The following is a 22,492-nucleotide window of genomic DNA, read 5'->3' as shown; positions in this document are numbered from 1 at the left end:
TTTGTTCTTCCATCTATTATTCATCAGCTAACAATTGTTGGACACCTATTTGAAAATGCTCTTCTGCCAATGCTAGAAAGATACAATGAGACATGGTTTGCCTACAAGCTGTTGATTATCCTGGAGGTCAGAGATCACTATATGTTCAAAGCGTTTGGCTTCTCTGGAACTGCTGCTCTCTTGGACAGCTGGGTATGGGGACCTACTCTTCATAGTGAAATAAAGCAAAGGTTGTTTCTTTTCTATTGATTAGAAAACATGAATGTGTAATACAACTCTTCCATTGTTAGGCAGGTTTAATTGTATAATTTCATATATGTAAAAATATTTGTATAGGGCCAAATATGAGAATTTGAATTACTAGGTTAAAAGGTACTTTGAATGTATACATCTAAGAGATATAGTCAAAGTTTTCTTTTTGATAATTTCATGAATTTATATTCCCAATGGCAATATTGCTACATAACCTCAATAACACAGTGTTACTGGACTTACATATTTTGGTCATGGGGATTGATGAAAACTAAATATAATCATATGACTTTTATTTTCTTAGTAAATCGAGGTCGAGCATGCTGCCATATATTTAAGAGGTATTTATGTTTCCAGTTCTTTGAATTAGCTGTTCATACCTTGTGTTCATTTCTTGTTGATATGGTAATCTTTTTCTTAGTTATCTCTGGCAGTTCTTAATCCTTTGCAATATACATTGCAAATGTTCTTCTAAGCTTTTCATTTGTTCTTGGGCTTAGGTTATGGTATTTCATCATTTATGTGATATTTTTAATTTTGTTTACTTTATCCTTAAAAAAACATTCAGAGCTTCTATATTTTGAATCATAGAAAGGCCTCAGTACCTGGGAGATATAAAGTAATTCTTCCGTTTTTTTCTAATGTATTTTTATGATTTTTTTAATGTCCACGTATGTGATGCAGTTGGAATTCATTGTAATATTACGTACAAAGAAGAATGGCTCCACCTTCAAATATTTTCAGATAACCCCCAGTGTTCCCAATACCATTGACTGAATGATTCAATGAATTATTCATTGGACTTGAGACAACTGTATAAATTATATTCAATCTTTATTCTGCTTATTAATCTGTCTAGAAAAACAGTATCATTTTATGTCAATAAAAGTTATGTCAATCCTGCATAGTCATTAAGAAATAGGTTTTAATATCTATTATGGCTGGCCATTGCTTTTTTTGTTTCAAATTTCTTGGGTATTTGCATCTGTTTGTATCGTTTTCTAAGTAAACTAACAGAGTATTTTACCTAATCCATTTTCTACTTCAAAGCATGTGAAAAAAACTATTGGTGTTATTATTTGTATCACTCTTAATTTAACAACTTTAAGAGAGTTGGCATCATTTCATTATTTAGCCTTCCTCTCCAAGAACATCGTTCAAGTCTTTCTTTGAGACCTTTAGAAGGATTTTAAAGTTTTCTTTACATAGATATTGCAGACATCTAGTTAGGTTTATTCCTAGCTATTTTATCTTTGTAAATCAATGTTAGTTTTGCCTGTGTCCCTTTATAGGCTTAACTGGACTTGGTCTTTTCCAGACTTTTAATGCAATTGCAGGCATGTCACACATCTCTGTCCCTTGCTGTCCTGAGCACATTCTTACAGGTTAATATGTATGTCCATTGTAAAATTAAAAGAAAACTGTTCTCTGTGCTTCGGTTAATTTTTAACAGTTTTAACCACCACCACCACTCTCACCCTGCTAACCTTGGACATGCTTCAGTCTTGGAATGCTGAAGTGTAGGATGGGTGTGGTCTGTTTTAGCCTATCACCTATTTATCCTCTCCTTAGCACCAGGAGAAGGAGCATGTTATGTGCCTGCCTTTATCATCCGGCAATTATTTATTCTGCAGAAGGTGGAAGCATATAATTGTTGTTACTTTTTTTCTAGTGTTTTAATTTTGTCTTTTATGTTGTTTATTTGTTTTCAGAGATTATTGTTACGTTTGTTTTCCTCTTTTTTGACTAAGCATTTAAGACTCCCCTCCCTCAGCAAGCCCTAGGCTTCCAGAAGTTACCATATCTTCCAACCCCACATCCCCATGCTCTCTCAATATTTGTCTCTTCTTCCCTGGCCATCTTTTTTTGGCAGGGTCCCTATTAGAAAGTCCAGCCTGACTCTCTCCCACTAATAATGCTAATCTTTGGAGTACCACATGTTCTCCTCACCTTTACTTAAGTGTAAGTAGGAAATTTAGTTCAATCTTCTTTCTCTATAGTGCTATTTAGGTGCAGCTCCAGAATGATTTTCATCTTTACAGAGTTTGTGGTGAGAGGTAAACACTAATTGTTAGAACTCTAAGGGGTGAACAGGAGCCCAAACAGTATTTTAGTTGTTGTTTGCTTGTTTGTTTTGAGTGGGAAAGGCCTTTCTCACTTCCCCCATGGAGAGGATGGCAAGTTAGGGAGTTTGGGAAATGCATAGAATTCCAATTTTGCTATCTAAAGGGACTCTCTCTATGGAGTCTTCACACCCCACTGGTTTACAGTTGGGGTGAATGACCCTTAATGCTGGCAGAAGCAGGTTTTGTTGCCTCAATTTGAACTACATGTGTTGTCTAGCAGCTTGCTTTAGGATGTGGTGGTTCTAAGTACCTATTCTACTTTTTCTTTTTGTAGTCTCAGATGAGCTGAAACAGAATGAGTTCCATTTTAACCCTCAAATACATTAAAAAGATCGCATTGCCGAAACTTTAACACTCAAATACGTTAAAAATACAGTATTGCAGAAACTTGTGTTTGATTTAGACTTTGGTTCCCTATATTATATAATACACTGACATTTCTCAGAGAAATAAGTTATTTGTAAATCTTTATTCACTTAGGTTCACCAGAAATTGAGTGAAAAAAATATATAGGTGGATCAAATTTAATAAGATAAATTTATATTTTATTTTTTCTATTCCTCTGCATGATAAAGCTCTGCCATTTTTCTTCAGGTCATTTTTCCAGTTTCTTTCACATTTTACCTTTGTTTTTATCTCTTTCATTTCTGGAGAATATTACTTTCATTTGGATAGAGCAGTCACCAGCCTTCTAAGAACATCTCAGAGTTGATATTTCTATATGCTTGACCATTTGATTAATACCAAATGGCTATGTCTATTTAGTGTTAGTATAATAGCATGAACAAAAACATAAAAAAAGCAAGATCTATACTAACGTATCTATTTAGTATTAATATTATTCTAACACTAAATAGACAACTTTCTTCCCACTCTCCTTTGACTGACCATCATCTACTCACTCTTTAGGATTTAGTCAGGCATATATAGAAAAATATCCTTAAAAACAAAGCTTACCTGAGAATGCCATTGTCAAGGATATACAAAATAGCAAATATTAAATTTGATTACTTTCTGCATCATAGAATAGATATAGAATATTTTGTTCAAGTGCTGTTTAATTCAGATTAATAAACATGCATATATATGTGCATGTGTATATATTAATATACATATATGTGCATGTGTATATACACACATGAACACAAATGTATGTACATACGTATACTATTCCCCAATTAGCTTTTAGGATAAAAATGTCAACATATGAACTGTTTTTCATTTATTTTTATATTTTCTCTTTGTATGATTAGCATGTAAAAGAACTAAGGTGCCTATACTCTAGGCATGTCACAGAAAATTAATACTATAGCATCTCAGTATTTGAATAACTTTTAAAACGTATCTAGATAAAATTTCTACTGAATCTGAGAACTTGCTCTAGTACATAACAGTACAATCCATACAGCTATTTGCTTGAATATTTAGGGTGAAGAGCTGTAGCCTTTCAAAGAAGAGTCCTTTGGAGTAATTTCTATAGGTGCTTTGTAACTCTAAAGGGTGAAACTAAAACCAGTTTCTGAATGTCACTGAGTAATTCATTTCAGTTCATAATTCAAAAGTCATTCTTATTGACTCTTCCTCAATATAGAAAACACTGCTTCACCTAAAGTAAAAGTAGGATATCAAAAATGACTGAATATTTGTTTTGAGACAATAAAAGGAATTTTTCATGCTGTGCTCTTTAAAAGGAGGCAAGTAGAGAGGATGAAAGGAAGAGCATCATGAGACTAGATTCTAAATTAGCCATATGATGACTATGGCAATGACAAATTCATGTCAGTCTTGAAAAATACAAAATAAACAATTACCCTCTCACAAAGAGAAGACTAATTTGTACATGCGTTAGGAAAAGATTAATATAAGTAGAAAATATTCTGTAGAGGAAGGCATTTTTTGAAATAGAATCCACTATAAAGGGATTTCTTTAGACTACCATGGAGCAACAGAGATTGAAAATACCCACCTTTGTGAAATAAAACATTATACAAAATATACAAGACAATGGTTTTCAAGGTATTGGACATCAATATATGAATGACAGTGATAACTGCAAGGTGGGAAACAAATGAAGTGAGCCTTATGATTACCTAAATTAGCTACCTGAGAAGTTCTTACACCATGACACATCATGAGGAACCCAGTTGGAGTCTGGTGTTCTCCAAAAGTTAATGAGATGAAGCTGAGAGCCTGGAAAGACCAAGATGACAAGAGTAAGCAAAGCCGAGTAACGGGAAAGAGCTACATGTAGAATTCTGGAGAAATGCACAGGGTCATAGCAAATCATAAGGCAAAGAACCAAGTTCTTCATGACTACCAGTGGAGTCATGAAGAAACTAACAAAGGGAGAGGAAATAACCATCTAAAAGAATAAGAAGGAAACAATCTAGTGCTAATATAAAGGTGGGAATAATTTTGTTTTTATTAGCCAGAATAAAATATCTTATAATTCAAGAAGCATTGGGGAAAGTTGTGATAACGATTCTGCCTTAGTATTGAGTGAAAAATTAGTTTTAGGCAACATGCTGCTCTGGTTCCACCTAATAAATTTTAGCAAGACAAAGTAGATCAAAAAGAGTTCAAAAATATGTATAGAAATACAAAAATGTCCAGAAGCCAGTAAGATAAAGTTCAAAATGCTGGGCATATAGTCAAAAAGAATGAGTCGTAATGAGAAAAACCCAGAATTATAAAAACAACGACACAACAACAAAATAAAAAATAAAAATAAAAATACTCTCCAACTGGGAGAGAACAGAGAGAAAAAAGAACAACTTGGGCAAGTCCAGCATGGTGAGGACATGAGTTTCTTAAGACTTACACATGAGGTACTCCTGGATAGAAACAGGACAGCTTTAGAGATTTGTGCTGCCTCTTATCTCTAAGCTACTTTATGCTGATTTTTCGGCTAATTGCCTACTGTGTTTAAATAATGAGAATGTTTTTCTTGGCGGGTTCTCATATACATTTTGGGATCTCAAGAATTCTTCAGTTAAAATCGAAATTATCAGAAATTTTAAAAAGTATTGATTGTGATTAACAGCACATTAGATATTGCAGAAGAAAAGTTTTGGGAACTTGAATACATAGCAATAGAAAATATCCAAAATAAAACACAGAAAGAAAAAAGAATGGAAAAAATAGTAAACAAAACTTCTGGGAGCTAATGAAAACCCTGCAGCTGGTAAATGTATAATTAAAGTTCTAGGAGAAAATGGGGTGGAATAATATTTTACGTGTCTCAAGGACAGTGTCATGCTCATGATGAGCAAGTCAAAGAAACCCATGAACTCATTTTTCTCTTTTCATCATGGTTGTTAATTTTCTTCCACTCAGATTTCTTCAAATATACCAATCTTCATTGAAAAGAAGCTCAGTAATTAAGTAGAATCAAACAACCCTGGTTTAAGAGCGTCATCAAACTCTAACAATATTGGATTTGAAACTGAGGGCAATGATCCAAAATCCAGGGCAAATGGAAGAGATTGAGTTTGGACTCTCAATGGATGGTTTAGAAGAGGTGCTCAGAGAACATAGTAAGATAAGGCGAGCATAAAAACTTGTTATAGTAGTTAAAAAGATAGGATTGGCACTCAGAATTTATAGGGATCCAGCAGATAGCAGAAATGTGACCACATCCATACCTTAGTATACAAAAGAATAAAATTGAAATATTCATGTGGGGATTTAGGGAAAAAAACAAAGCCTGATTAAAATGGAGAAGGACCCAGGGGAGCATCTCAGAATCGTGCATATGAATGTAATTGTAATTCTAACACTTTTGTAAATCTACGATTGTCTCGCTCTCAAGAAACTGTGCCTTTATTATAAGAAGGTTCATGGTATAGTCTATTAAGAACTGGGAAAGGAAGAAGGGCTGCTCCCAGAAATAAGATAGGATTCTGTGAATGTAGAAAATTATGATATCATATGAAACTCAAAAATAGAAAATGTTTAATTACATTCTGTTTGAGGAATTGCCAACACAGTAGGCTTTTACTTCAGTTGAAAGAGGATATTGTGTTACAATAATAAAGATATTTTATATGGAATTCTATGTTATATAGACAACTAAAGATGTCCCCACTCTGGAGAGCAAATTAAAATGTGCCCATCAACTTCAGCATGTTAGCAAAAAGCAATTAATATGTCATAGCCCTGGGCCTTTGCCAAAATTAAATTTGGATGTGTTTAGAATTTTATCATCATTCTGACAGTTTAATAGCACAAACATGATGAGTAAAATGTGGACATTGTCCACGTACAATGTTATACATTTTGTTTACATTAAAATATGTGACTTTTTTCAGCTTAGTGGCAGAGTAGCCAGAGAATGTCTTTCCCATTCCTTGAATTTTCCCATTTTTTGAGCTACTTAAACTAATTTTTAAAGTCACGTCTTTATTGTCTCTGATTCAAAAGATTGGGTTCCAATGATTTTTTTTTATATTAGAAAAAAATCTAACACACAGAGGGTCAGGCTGTATGTAGCCACACTTAAAAGTTCTAATTACTAATGGGTTGGAGAATCTCATTGTCAGATAATGTTTCCCTTATGGAGCCCCAAAGTATTCCCCATGTTAATTGCTTCTACTTTTATCATGCCATTGCTTTTCCTTGAACTGATTCTCACAACGTCTATCACAATGAAAATTAATTTACCTCTCTTATCTCTGGGAAGTTCTTCGGTCCAGGACTGATATGTTGCGTATTTTTGTATCTTCTGTATGTTGCACATTGCTGAGCACCTCATAATCATCCAGTTTCATTTTCTTGAGCTGAATTGATGGAATGAGAGTGGTGTTCCAGAATAAACCATTTAAATGACCTCTAGCTAGACTCATTGACCCTTTGACTGATTGGGCCTTTTGCATCCATTTCACATTTGGAAGGGTGACGGCAAATCTATAATTACTCTGATCAATATCACACAGTTCCTGAAACCCTGCAAAAGTAGTAAGAGATATCCTTATTGACATACTGTTTCTGTGAGCAATTATGCTTCCTTTTCAGTTCTTACTGGCTGCAGTGAGCAGACAATAAGTAAAAGTCAGATGGTGCTAGAAAGAGTTTGGATACTTGATTGTCTTGCTAATAAACAGGCTGTCTGCTCTAGAATCATAACATTTTGTTAACTATTTTCTTGTTCATTTTAAGTGAATACAGGGGTTACAGAAGAATAATGCTGAAACAGTGAACTGAAATGGAGAAATGTTAGCCTACCTTGTGGATGGGACACCTCAGGTTTGGAAGTTAGAAAATATTTCAAATAAATGAATTTTGAAAATCATTTAGTAATTTCTTGATAATATCTCCCCTTCTTTAATTAAAAAAACAGCTAATATATAGCTTATCTGTGTAACTCATTTTGATAAATTGTTTACCTTATTAAATTACAAATGGTCTTTATTTAAAGAAATATTATACTGATTGTGTAGATATATACTGTTTAAGTTACAAAATATTTCCACGAACACTATCTGTCATATCAATAACATATCTAGAAATTAATATTATCTCCATTTAGATGTACAAATGGAGGTACAAATATTCTAAATAAATAGGATCACATAATTACAAGTCTGAAATATAGAAGTTCAGTTTACTTACATTCCTTTTTCCTTTATACTATGTTATCTCTTTGAGAAGAGAATCTTGGCGAGATCAGGTAAGTATCACATATAAAGTGGTTATTTAATTGATAAAGAAATTACCAGCTTAGAATATGTCCCTCTTTCTTCACACTCAGAAAAAGGAAATGCTAGTTATGCTTGTCAGTATTTAGTAAACAAAAACCATACTAAAACCATTTTTTTCCAAGAAAATACACTACAGGCCCTTGTCAAATCTATAATAGTGTAGATGTATACATATATATGTGTATATGTATGTGTACACATATGAAACATACATACATGTATATACATATATGCATGCACATATGAAACATATATATACATATATATATGTCTTGTCTTGTTTTCAAAAATAAGCACAATAAATGGGCCATATTCACACAGCTGTTTTTCTATCTGAATAAAAAGTGTGTGGGAAAAAGGGATAAAAGTTACAAAAGGCATTCATTTAATTATAAATCGATTTAAAAATTATTCAATTTTCCAGACATTGTCAAAAGTCTACATTGAAAATGTCATTGAGAAAAAATGACATTTCCCTTTTAACCCAAAATTTGGACATTGTCCTTTGGGGTGGCCTGCCAAAAAAACAATACTAATAGTCTCATAGGATAATTTTTAGAATTCTCAATTTTTCATTGAGGATTCTGATTTCCAGCTGCATTGAAAAGTATTGGGCTTCTTGTTCTACCAAAAAAAGGAAAATTACGTGTGTGTGTGTATGCGCGCGCGCGCGCATATATATGAATGAGTATAAACATAAAATGCAGCATATTATATATAATCTGTTTCTGAATGAGCTAAACAAAATCTCAAATATTTAGGCTATAAACATTTGCTGGCTTCCCCTTCATCTTCATCTTTTAAAAAGAAAAATGTTTTTGATCATTGAGCAAATTCTCCAGCTTTGCTCTTGATGCAAGGAAGGAAGAATGCAGAGGATTAAAGCAGGCAAGTTGTTTCATGTGAGAATAGACATTGGGGAAATAGATGTTGCTGTTTATGATGTGTTTTGATAAACAGCAGAAGAGTGAAGAAGAGGAGGATTTGGATATGAGAGGGATTATTATATGAACCATCATGAAGATGGAAGAATATATGAAAAATTTTAAGAAAGCATTCAGTATATTTTGTTAATAACTTTTTCATATATACTTTTAATGACTGAATAGTTGATGTATCTTTCAAATTTAATTTCTGAGTCTGTGTTATTTTTTGTTTAAATATGGCATTGATTTAATGGGCATTATCTAGCTTTCTGGCACCAAAATATCTTTTTTTCCTCAAAGCAGTTGTACTATTTATTTCTTCTATTAAATTATACTTTAAGTTCTGGGATACATGTACAGAACGTGCAGGTTTGTTACGTAGGTGGATACATACATGCTGTGGTGGTTCACTGCACCTATCAACCCATCATTCTACATTAGATATTTCTCCTAATGCTGTCCCTCCCTTAGCTCCCCACCCCCAGTGATGATGAGCTTTTTTCCATATATTTTTTGGCCACATAAATGTCTTTCGAGAAGTGTTCATTCACACCTTTTCAATATAACCACAAGATTACTGTGTTTAAGGCTCAAGGGAAGCAACTAAAAATAACCCATGTTTATTTTAATCTCCCTCAACATGAGTAAAAGTGACACAAACCACTCTGTCAATTAAAATTTAGACATGGTATAAGTGAGCATAAGTAGTTGTATGTGTAGAATGTGGTACCAGATGTACACAGCATTGGGTTAGGCTTCCTGGGTAAAAAAGTCTAAAATATTTCTTAGCATTTCAGCATTAGTTCTGGGTTCCATGAAGAGATTATCTCTTAAGACATTAAAATCATTCCAAGAGGGAAAGAAGGGAAAACTTTGATAGACCTGGTTGGATTCAGACCAGATTGAGTAAAGGGTCATTATAGGGCTTCATCAGATGTAAGCAGCTTTGTTGGATATTAAGCTTCTATGGTAGGTAAACGATCCAGCTAGCTCGGTAGTCGTAGATAAGAGTCCACTCAAATGTGGAGAAAATTATAGGGTTCTTCCCTCAAATAGACAAGAAATAAAGGAAGCCTAGTGTTAACTAACTTAATGGGAAAACACAAGAGAAAGTGAGACAGAATCTACAAGGGTAGAATGTGAAAAGTGGGAGACAGGGTGTGGGCCACATTTATTCTGTTTTTTGACTTGAGAGGCAAGGTGTATTTTGGCACATAAACCAAGATAGAAAATACAAGGATAAAAACCAGTTTAAGATAGTGCTGCCAAAGCTAGGATACAGGTAACAATAGTGGACTCTGCTTTGTGCATATAGTATTTGATACGTCTGTAAAACATTTATAGGGGTTTTCTGTTAGGCAAAGTATATAATGTGTATCGAAAATCTTGCAACTGATGAAATGTTTTATAAAGGATAAGGGTAGAAACAATCCACTAAGAAAAACAGGGTGCAATATGACCTTTTTAGCTGAGTAATACCTTAAAGACTATCATGAAGTAGATGTTCTTTAATGTACATCTAAATGTTAGATTTCTAACATTTTAGAAAACCAGTATAAATCTCTCATAGTTGCTCATACCTTTTGCTTTGTTTAAATCCTGAGTCAGCAAAGCATCATGTGCCCTTGTATAAGAAATTTAACCTCTGAACTACAATTTATTCACTCATAAAAGATGGTATAAATAGGTAACCATTAAAATTACAGTATTGTAATGATTCTGTAATAAAGTATGTAAAACAGTTACAACAGTGCCTGGAACCAATAATGAGTTGCTGCTTCTATTCACCTTCCCCTCCTCATTATTTTTATGATTGTTTTTCTGGTTGCTTTTGGCATTACCTCTGGTGGTACAGTTAAATGCTATCTACCTACCAATTCTTTAAAATTCACTATACTTTATCTCCAGTAAATTAAAATCACCACTGTGGTTCAGAGTAACCTAGGTATGAGTTCTGTTTTGGAGCAGCAGCTGTCTCATCTTCAGTAAGTTATTTAATATTTATTAGCTTCAATTTCTGTAACTCATCCCAGTATTTACTTCAGTGAAACTTAGCTGCTAATATGGAATCATGCCTCAGGGATTAGTAGGCACAACCCTTCATATAGTTATGGCTAGCTTGGTTTATTTGGAATAACTTTATTTGTGTCAGAAAACACTTGCATACCTGCATTGACCAATGCATAGTGATATGACTTTGGCTCCACACAACATACTCCATCAGAGCATAGCAAACTCAAACAATCCCTCTAATTATTATTTTTTCTTCTAAATCATATATCAGCCAACTTCAGTCAACAGATTGATTTTAATGGTGTGTTTGGAGAATAGACTCCAATATTAACAAAGAGAGAATGTTTTTCAGTGGTTTGCTAGTTTTTTTTATTGTTGTCGTGGCCTTTGATTTTTATTACTCTAACAGAAGAAACAATATACTACTTGAAGCACATGTTTTAATGGTTTGGAAAGAAATATTTTAATATCTTTATATATCTAAATATATATTTTCTTTATATATATAAATATATATATAAAGAAAAGATTATCTTCAGGAATTGATTCATTATAAAAAATAATTACTAAACACTTATTTATAACAGTTTGCAAGATTCAGTTTATGGAGAGAGGAGTTATATTCTTCAAAATCGTTACTGAGAAGTTTATTGGTCTGAGACAATGAGAAAGCATTTTTTATGCCCTAATCTGAAATAAGCAAGTATGTACACTGGATGGGGATAGCATGATTAGGGTATTTCTAATGTGTAGGACCAGGGTGGGTTCTGGAGAACAGAAAATGATTATGGAATCAGTAGAGATAAAATAGTTGTCCACAGACTGTAGAGTTTATAGACATTTAAATCACAGTATCAATTAATTGAAAACACTGATGTTGATATGGCAAGAATGTAAAGTGAAGTGCTAGTCTAGAACAACAGAGCAGAAAAGAAAATTCCTTAGGTGATTTCTACAGATATAATAATTTTAGTTCTCCGTCCCTCCTCAACTTCCATTTCCAGCAAGGATAATTCATTGCACCCACCTCCTTCTAACACTGTCTTCTCACATGCAAAGCCCACTCTGCATCTTGTATGAGTTAAGGACAGTTAAGAATTCACCAGAAGATCAACGTCAATAAGAACATCTTTTTATAGTTCTTCAGGGTTTTTGGAGCAATGTGATAGTGAACACAGTCAATATAGTTTTTTTTTTCTCCTTAATATGAGATAGATTAAGAAAAAAGGAGTATACACATTGCACAGTAAAAAATGTTTTATTTTTTATTGATTAGCTCAAGAATTTCTGCTCTGCCTATGTGTGCAAGTGCACTCACACACATTTCAGTCATCTTCTATGATAGTAAATTAGCCAGATAAGTAACTTCAGGATACAGAAGTTGATATGGGGTTTAATTTTTTGGAGGTTAGAAACCATTTTGTCTAGAGAACATAAAGCAGTAGGTCTATTGCTACTACTGCAGATTACAAGAAAGGCTAACAGGGAAATAGAATTTCCAAGATTCTAATTTGTCGGTCTGACCATTCTAGAATCCAAAAGGGCATGTGTTTGCCCTTGACCAAGTCATTATGCAGTGACACAGTGCTGGAATCCATGGGCTTAAGGCCTTGAAAAGACACTTGCTAAGCTAATAACCAAAATTCATGATGAAGTGATTATGGGCATAATAAGTCAATAGGGTTCCTCTTCTAAAACAGAATATTCCATTTTTAATAGGGGCCTTCCCAGGGTAAATGCCTAACGAATCTGGTGTCTTAATTTCAGGTCCAAACCAATAAAATAATTCTTGTTAGTCAATCTTTTTTCTGCCTGAGTTTGGCAGTGGCAGAAGCCATACAAAAGTATAAAGTTTCCCAAAATGCCCCAGCATGGAATCAAAGGCCAGGGAGGGAGAGAAGGGGCCGAAACAAACAGCAAGTGAAAGGAACTATCTCCAAACATCTGTGCTATATACTTCCAAATAAGTATTCTGACTTCAGGTGGTGTCACGCCACATGATCCTGCAAATCTTCAGAGATTGAAATGTTTTTATTATGTAGTCCCATACCAAAAGCAGTACAAACCAAGTATTTTAATATGTCGGGATGTTAATGTTATCTTTCTGTAGCAGTAGAAAAATGTACATGAATAGGTATTGATTTCCTGCCTGGGTGTTACTTAGCATTTTTACTTGGTGTTAGTAACTGATAAGCCTTGCATGGGATTTCATTATGGAGATTCTGTTTCTCCCAATCCTTGTGCAGACTTTGATGCCAGACCTTTTTATTGATGCATGTAATCTGATGGACTTCAAATTAAAAGCAATGAAAATCGCATTAGTCTGTCTACTAGATGAGATGTTATTAAGAGTAATAGAGTAATGCTATCAGAGTTTCACGTCTTAATGTTTGGTTCTTAAAACCCAAACTTTAGGACAAATAAAGCCTATCATGAGCTGTTACTCACTGTCACACATAAATACTGATATATTTACCACTGTTGGCTAAAGGAGTGCCATCTTTAAGATAATTATTTTCCAGGAGAGTGGACGTAAAAAAGAAGAAAGGTAATAAATAAAATTAGGAAGCCCACACAAAGGTAGCATGGGTGTGACTACATTGAATAACAGTGTAGTGCTCCAAAGGATGATGATAATGTCATATTAACAATGTGTCTATATAAATATGTTTTATCATATTTGCTGAAATATAGTTGTTTGTTACTATATCACTATGTATCTTATGGTAAAATTATAAAACACAATAAAAATCAGATACTATATGTAAAACCATAAAGTTGGAACCATATATTCAAGAGTATCCTTATGTGTAAAGCTTATATATAGTTTAAATATATATAATATGTGTAAAGCATATGTATATGTATATAAAGATGGAGTTTCTCTGTTGGTCTCAAACTTCAGGTGAACCACCCGCCATGACCTCTCAATGTGCTGGGATTATAGGCATGAGCCCCCACACCCAGCTATGGGTCTTCTGATTTCTAATTGACTTTTCTTTCTACTGCAAGATACTGGCTTCTCATGCAGTGTCTCCCTTAGAACTCTAAAGAGTCTTTTTACTCATTAAGTGTCCATAGTGTCAATATGTAATTTGATTACTTACCTTACCTGTGTTATTAAACTCTGACTGGATATGAATAATTTGCAATGAGAAGACTGATAAATTCATCTCCCTTTACAAATGTCTATTAGTTTCATGTTTATGATCCTAAACTTAAGCCATGAGCACAAAAGAAAGTGATGTAAGGAAATGTTCCAAACTACAAGAGTCAGATTAAACATGGATACATAGTTCAGAATTATTCTGACCATGGATACATAGTCACAATTTTTCTTTCTCTATTAAAAACCATAATACTTGTCCAGTGTGTTTTGTGAAAAAAGGAATTGTGGGCCATTTGTACATTAATAAGTCTAATTGCCCAAGATTTATTTGCTAACTAATGAATTGTGTTTGATGGAGGGCATGAAAGAGCACTGAGAGTGTAGCAGCATTGTTTAACTTTATTTTAAACTGTGAGGACTCTGTAAAATTATATACTTTTTATATTGACTTATCTTTTCCAATGTCTCTTCATTTTGAGCAAGGACAAAACTAACAAATATTGGAGAAAATTACACAGGGTTCTCTATGAAATAAATAGAACATTCTCAAATCCAGTTATCTTCTTTACTCTTCATTGAAAATGAGCATCACCAAAATCATTTGCAGCAATTTGAACTCATCACAAGAAGGCATCTTCTTGTAGTGGTACATTTTGTGCACATTACTAACATTACCTTTTACAAGGGCCTGTGTGCATTTTCCCCTTCTTTATGATTTCTGTGAGTTAAAAATAGATAGAATAACTTGCTGAAGCAGCTAACATTGAAAAAGTATATGCAACCTAAATAAAAAGAGGTAAGAAGAATAATCTAATAAAATTTGAGAGACACATGATTCAGGGCAGGGTATGAATAAAGCAAAGCAGAATAAAAAGCAAGCGAGTATAATAGTGATAGCTAGAAAGTCTATATGCACAAGCAGTTCTCAGATTGCTGGGTGTGACTCAGTTGGTCTAAAACTCAGGCTGAGAATTGGATTCCTAACAAATTCCCAGGTGATGTTATTGGTCCATGGACCATACTCTGAACAGCATAGGTGCATATGCATTGACCCTCTTAGTCCTGAAGACTGGTATGAAGGTACAAGATAAAATTAACCTTGCTAAATGAAAAATTGTGGGGAGGGGCAAAGAATGAATGTAAAGTAATTAAATTGTGTCGCTGTAAGAAGCAAAAATGTTGTCTCCAAGAACCCTGAACCCCATTTAGTCATTTAAACATTTTGTTACATTAGGCAACATTGTCATGAACATATATCTATAACTAGATATCCTTATTTGTCATTTAGCACAGCACAGTGAATATTTATTCCATGCCTGGGATTGTGCCACATGAAAATACAGAAGCAAAAGTCCTTTTTCCCTTGTTATGTGCCTCCCAGAGTATCAGGTTTATAAATAGGAAAGATATAGATACATAAATACAAATGCAAATGATTATATGTAATTAATGTTTTCCATTCCTTTACAATGTGGTTTCAAATCTCACGCTCCATCCCAATCATGTTGGAAAGATTTTTTCTTTGATCCTATCTCCCTATGTAAAATGAAAGGGCCCTAAAGTCTTACTAAGTCCAAGATTATTTAGCAAAAAGCGGGATATTTTCATCCATCTAGCAGAGAGCCCTTTCATGTGGCACTGGTGTGCAAAAGGCACCACCTCGGGCATCTTATGCCACTGCTGACCTAGCAGTTGCTTCTAGAAGTTGAAGGTAGAGGAGGAGCGTCTTTCAAGTGTTACTGCCTTGCCATGTAGTTGTGGGTTCTAAATGTCATAATACTTTAAATAGATCAGAGACACAGCTCTTTGGTGTAAATACTTTTGAGGCACGGCTCAAAATTTTCTCAAGGATTCACAAATATGGCAAGTCTCGTGGGTGTAGCTCCATAATACCTGACTTGTATAGTTTGAAATCATCCGTGGTATTTTTTTTGTGTGTTCTCTCCACAATGTTAACTTTCAAATGAAACGCTAAACAATTCCGCTCCCACTCTGAGTCTCATCCCCATCTGCTCTGCTCTTCGGGCTTCCTCCACATGGCTTTTGCTGTCTCCCCAAAATAGTCAGCACAACTCTGCTTTGTACTTTCTGTTTTCTTTCCTGCAGTGTTGTTCACCCAGATAACTAGCTGCGGGGCCCACTCTCATGTTTTCAGGCCTTCATTTAAGCCTCACTTTCTCTATGAACATTACATCATTACCTTGTTTAAAATGAAAACAACTTTTCCAACTCTTTCTGAATTCTGGGTTTTATTTTCCTTCATAGAGTGTACGGTCAACTAATTATCATCTATCAGTTCTCACTTTTTCTACTAGGATGTAATTCTTAGACAACATGAATTATTTAATATGCTTTGTTAAGTATCTCTAATGCCTAGAACTTTGCTTCCCACAAAGCAGACCTTCAGTGATAGAGTAAGTGAATTAATAAAAACATGAAGAATAGCTACCATATTTCCAAATGAAATATTTTAAAGAATTTTTTTGTTTAAAACCCACCAGGAGATTTCAGAAATAAATGTGACAATAGCAACCTAATGAAATAAAAAATTGTAGCTGTTTATCTCTTTTGAATATACATATATACACACACATACACATATGTATATTCATCATGCATTTATACTTCTGTTGATACTATAATTGTTTTACCTAGAAAAAATTGTGATATAAAATTCATTGCTTGATGTAATTGACAAGAATAATAATTTTTCTCTTTACAATTCTTCCCTTTAGAATGTTACTGATGTTTGTTTTCATTAGTAAATGTAATTAATATTTTACCTCATTATCCATCCACTGTATAAACAACTATTTAAAAACCATAAATTATACACAAATTTCATAAGAAAACTGCAAAATATGAATGGCAGTACTGTGAAAAGCAACTAAAGATTAGTGTCTCACCAGTTCTAAGACTATGTGAGAGAACATGAACAAATATGAAGCAAATTATCTTTATCTACTACTACATTCGAATAAGAAACGAGGTAATAGTATGTTTTGCTATACAGATGGGAGAACATGCAATGACAATTACTTTAAAAAAAGAAAAATAAAACCCAGAAACTCACTAAGATAGGTTTTAGTAATTCATCCCCCTTCTACATACCCAAATTTGTAAATATTCTTCAATTCAAATTTCTATCCTTCATGAATAGATGTTTTAATAATTATTCCTACTGCTATTTTTTGAATAAATCACAGTATTGTTTTCCCTGTAAAATTACATTTGAGTATATGAAATATTCTAGTCACTGTGTTAAAGGGAACCCTTTAAAATCATTTGCCAAGGATATCAAGTGATATAAACTTGACTTACATTTCAGAATAATGACAGGATAACAAACCACTGGAGTTTTAATTTCCAGTTAATGGTGTAGGGTTATGACTATTAAGACAATTTATCAGGCACTTAACAGAAACAGTAAATGTTACTTTTGGAAGAAAACATAATGTTAATTTAAATGCTGCATAACTGAAAGGGTAAGGCATGTGGAATGAAGAGATTTAAATGAAGTTCTGGCTTCAGCCTCATTTTAATTGGGTGTCTTAGAGAAGCCATTTAATGATGGTTAAATCATTAGAAGAAAGTTATAATAATTTCAGGTCTGTCCAGCTCTCAGAGGTGTTTATAGGATCAAATCAAGTGCTCTGAGTAAACAGGTTTAGGTAAAACTGTGAACCATATAAGGACCCTGCATCTTACGTAGACTGAGAGCAAATATATAATTAGTGGCGTGTCTGTTGATTCCCAAACTAGAGTGCTTATGAAAAGCACTGTCATGGTCAAGACAATCAAGAAGATGTCACCAATTATGTATTAATACTTTCATGATGCAAATATACAAAATAGAAATATTGGCTTAGTCAGATTATCTAAGAGTGACTCCAAGTATAGATCCTGAACCAGCAACATCAGCATACTCTAGGATCTTGCTAGAAATACAATTCTTGGGCCCCAGCCCAAACCTATGGAATCAGAAACTCTGCATATATGACCAGAAATTTGTATTTCTAAATTTGTATTTTAATTCCTGCAGATGGTTCTGATGCAACTTAAGCGTTGAGAACTGCATCCACTTTTGGTAATTGTTTAATGTCTCTAGTGTGGAAAGAGATGGAACAGAGTTCACTTAGGTAACTTCACCCATAACAAAAGGTACATAACCCTGACAGGTTTGATCACTTCCTAATTCTCAGCCTCACCTCACCAAGAGCCCCCTTGCTTTCAGAGGCTCTCTCACACTGTCTTTCTTTCAGTTCTCTGCATGTCATATGGCCTCAAGGCCTTTATGGGAATATTTTTCTCTGTGCTCTTAAACTTTCTTCTTTTTTTCCTAAATACACTTCAACTCTTAATTCAAGCATTGTTTTATCATGAAAATCTTTTCCAATCCCCATGTGTCAAGGGCAGGACCAGGTGAAGGTAATTGAATTATGGGGTGATTCTCCTATGCTGTTCTCAGAATAGTGTGTGAGTTCTCATGAGATCTGATGGTATTTTAAGGGGCTCTTTCCCCTTCACTTAGCACTTCTCTCTCCTGTCTCCTTATAAAAAAGGATATGTTAGCTTCCCTTTCCACCATGATTGTGAGTTTCCTGAGGCCTCCCCAACTATGTGGAACTGTGAACCAATTAAATATCTTTTCCTTATAAATTACCCAATCTTGGGAAGTTTCTTATAGCAGTGTGAGAATGGACTAATACAGGCTCTGATTACATGCAGCATGCATTCTTGTAGGTGACGAACACATTTATCAGATAATAACAAAACCATATCTTTTTTTTTTTTTTTTTTGAGGCAGAGTCTCACTCCATCACCAGGTGCCAGCCTGGAGTGCAGTGGCACGAGCTCGGCTCACTGCAACCTCTGCCTCCTGGGGTCAAGCAATCCTTCTGCCTCGGCCTCCCAAAGTGCTGAGATTACAGGCATAAGCCACCACACCCGGCCAACCATATCTTTATAAACTGTGATAAGTACTATAAAGGAAAAATAGTGTCGTAAGAGTTATAGTGAGGTATGACCTACAGTACAATGATTTAATTTTATGTCTATGGGAATAACATTTTGACATGATTCATCTCTAAACATCTCTGTAAAGATTGAGTGCACAATGGCATACTATTCAGCTCTTTAAAAAAGGAATTTTGTCATTTGCAACAACATGGATGGGATTGGAGAAAATTATACTAAGTGAAATAAGCCGGGCACAGAAAGAGAAATACCACATGCTCTCATTAATTTTTGTGAGATTTAAAACTATAAATCAAACCTGAAGAAGTAGACAGTAGAATAGTGGTTACCAGAGGCTGTTCTCAGTGGAGCAGAAGGTGATGGGAAGATGATAGTATAAGAAAACAAAGGCTCAATTAGGCAATAAGAATAACAGGCTTTTTTCCTTTTATACATATTGCACATCATGGTGAATATAGAAAATAACATCTATTTCAAAATTATTGAGAAAAAAACTTGACTGTTTTCACTACAAAAAAGTATTTGAGGTGATGGAAATGTTAATTAGCTTGATTAATTATTCCCACATCGTATTCATATATTTTAATGTAACTTTGACCCCATAAAAATGTAAAACTATAATTATTGACTTACAAGTAATAAACTTTTTTTAAACATTGAAGGCAGACCATGAAGAAGGAATGTATGGCACTCAATAACTCTTAGGAAGTTAGGGGATATGAATAACTCTATCTTTGTGTATATCATATGTATATATTTCCCCTGGTATTTATCATTGGTGCTTCAAAGCTTGGGGAAAAGCTGAAGTGTTTACAAATTTAACAATGCTTCAAGACAGAAAATTATGAAAAGCAGCCCCTTTTATCATTTGTATATCATCATAATATACAAAAAAACGCCACTGCTCTTTCCCCACTGAATAGTAAGTATTGTATTAACAGGAATAATGGAGAAATTCAGTATAGATAAAATATGTGCTTGCTTAGTGTAGTTAATTGTTATCTTCACTTAATTAAAATTTGCATGAAAACTGTAACATAAAGTCAATTATCTGGATGTCTAGACTAAACTATTTCAGGATACTTATAAACATTTAGATGACTGAACAACTAAATGTATTTTTCTGTTTTTAAATTTTTATTTTTTATTGTACTTTAGATTCTGGGCTACATGTGCAGATCATGCAAGATTGTTGCATAGATACATTCATGGCAAGGTGGTTTGCTGCCTCCATCCCCCAATCACCTATACCTGACATTTCTCCCCACCCTCCCTCCCAGAGCCCTCCCAGTGGACCCCAGTGTATGCTCCCCTCTCTGTGTCCATGTGTTCTCATTGTTCCACACCTGCCTATGAGTGAGAACATGCAGTGTTTGATTTTCTGCCTGTGAGTGAGAACATGCAGTGTTCTTGTATCAGTTTGCTGAAAGTGATGGTTTCCAGGTTTATCCATGTCCCTACAAAGGAAGGAGAACTACAAACCACTGCTCAAGTAAATTAGAGAAGACACAAACAGATGGAAAAACATTCCATGATCGTGGTTAGGAAGAATCAGTGTTGTAAAAATGGCCATACTGCCCAAAGTAATTTATAGATTCAACACTATCCCCATCAAACTACCAATGACCTTCTTCACAGAACTGGAAAAAACCACTTTAAACTTCATGTGGAACCAAAAAATAGCCCGCATAGCCAAAATAATCCTAAGCAAAAAGAACAAAGCTGGAAGCATTGTGCTACCTGACTTCAAACTATACTAAAAGGCTACAGTAAGCAAAACAGCACAGTACTGGTACCAAAATAGAGACATAGATTAATGGAACAGAACAGAGGCCTCAGAAGCAACACCACACATCTACAACCATCTAATCTTTGACAAACCAGACAAAACAAGCACTGGGGAAAGGATCTCCTGTTTAATAAATGGTGTTGGGAAAGTTGGCTAGCAATGTGCAGAAAACTGAAACTGGACCCCTCCTGACACCTTAGACTAAAATTAACTCCAGATGGATTAAGGACTTAAATATAAGAATTTCAATTCTTTGTCAAATAATAATTTCATACATGCTTTTTTTTTTGAGAGATAGTCTTGCTCCATCACCAGGCTGGAGTGTGGTTGCATGATCTCAGCTCACTGCAACCTGACATCTGGTTTCAAGTGATTCTCCTGCCTCAGCCTCCTGAGTAGCTAGGATTACAGGAATGTGCCGCCATGCCTGGGTGATGTTTTTGTATTTTTAGTAAAGACAGGGTTTCATCATGTTGGCCAGGCTGGTCTTGAACTCCTAACCTCAGCTGATTGATCCACCAGCCTCAGTCTCCCAAAGAGCTTGGATTATAGGTGTAAGCCACAGTGCCTGGCCCATACATGTTTTTTAAATTTCATTTTCCCACAGGACTACACAGGTTAAGATACTGAAGCTAAACATCATAACGCTAGTGAGAGTTGTCATGGAGAGTCTAAGAAAATACCTACCTGTAATATCTGAACTATTTTACTTTATTCAGTTGCTTATGAGTGGATTTCTTATAGAGTTTATCTCTTAGTATCCATGCGGTATTGGTTCCAGCACCTCCCACAGATATGAAAATCCAAGGATGCTTAAGTTTCTCATATAATATGACAAGGTGTTTGCATCTAACCTACACACATCCCCTCATACACTTTAAATCATCTCTAGATTACTTATAATACTTAGCACAGTCACTGTGTAAAGCTGTTTTATTGTATTTTTAAAATTTGTATTCTTTTTGCTATATTTTATTTTTTATTTTTTTCCTAAATATTTTCTAACCATGATGGTTAAACTCATAGATGCAGAGCCCGCAGATGCGGAGGGTTAAATGTGCTCCTTAAGTTTTAAAATCTGAACTGCACACATACATACACAAATTGATATCTACTTATTGCTTTGTGGGCAGGAACACTTTATTATTCACTTTTTTAAAAGTTCACAATTGAAGTATAGTGCTGAGTGCTTAACTACTTAATACGAAGTGTCTGACTCATGACTTGGTGTGTTTATTCAACAAACGTTCATCCAAGTTTAAATCTCAACTATGTTTCAATAACTCAGAAGTACCTGTTTTCACCCAGGCTCCTTTCATGAATGAGTTCAACACTGATATCTACAATTGTACATTAAATAGCAATAATGTAAATATTGTACAGAATACCAACTGTAATGTGTTTTAAACCAAACTTATACTTTCCTTCTGAATTTGTCTCGTTCTCCTGCCTTCTCTACTTCAGTAGACTAAATACCTGGCTTTCCATGCCAAGACCCCAAGGACATGTTTTATCCTTTCATATATATATATATGAGGCTTCTTCACCTAACCATGTTTGTTAATTTGGTCATTTTGTTGTTTCTCAATCATATTTCATAG

Source organism: Callithrix jacchus, chromosome 6 (genome assembly GCF_049354715.1).
Source record: "Callithrix jacchus isolate 240 chromosome 6, calJac240_pri, whole genome shotgun sequence".
Classification (NCBI taxonomy): domain Eukaryota; kingdom Metazoa; phylum Chordata; class Mammalia; order Primates; family Cebidae; genus Callithrix; species Callithrix jacchus.
Note: the sequence above shows the minus strand (reverse complement) of the source record.